Below are 354 nucleotides of genomic sequence, written 5' to 3'. Positions count from 1 at the left end.
GCTGCTGAAAGGTCCGGCGGTGCTTTAAGCAGCAGCAGCAGCAGCAGCAGTACATGGTGGCTCAGGGCAGCAGGGACTCTGGGTGGTTTCTTGTCAAAGTGTATTTAACACCTACAAACATGCAACTTTTTATGGCTTTGTCTGATGTTTAATTTGGCTCCTGGCTCTTCTGTCCCCAGGGGACATTTTTGGTTGCTACCTCGGGGTGGAGGAGATGCTTCGAGAGCATGTGCTGATGGTTTTGCAACTCTTGCCACTCTAAAATCCACCTCAGCCCTCCCTGTTGTATGGAAATGGGTCCCTGCGTGGAAATCAACCGTGCTGCTGAGAGTTTCTCAACGACTGCGAGAAGGA

Source organism: Buceros rhinoceros, unplaced genomic scaffold (assembly GCF_000710305.1).
Source record: "Buceros rhinoceros silvestris isolate BGI_N320 unplaced genomic scaffold, ASM71030v1 scaffold5385, whole genome shotgun sequence".
In the NCBI taxonomy this organism is placed as follows: Eukaryota; Metazoa; Chordata; class Aves; order Bucerotiformes; family Bucerotidae; genus Buceros; species Buceros rhinoceros.
This window is presented reverse-complemented; position numbering follows the sequence as displayed.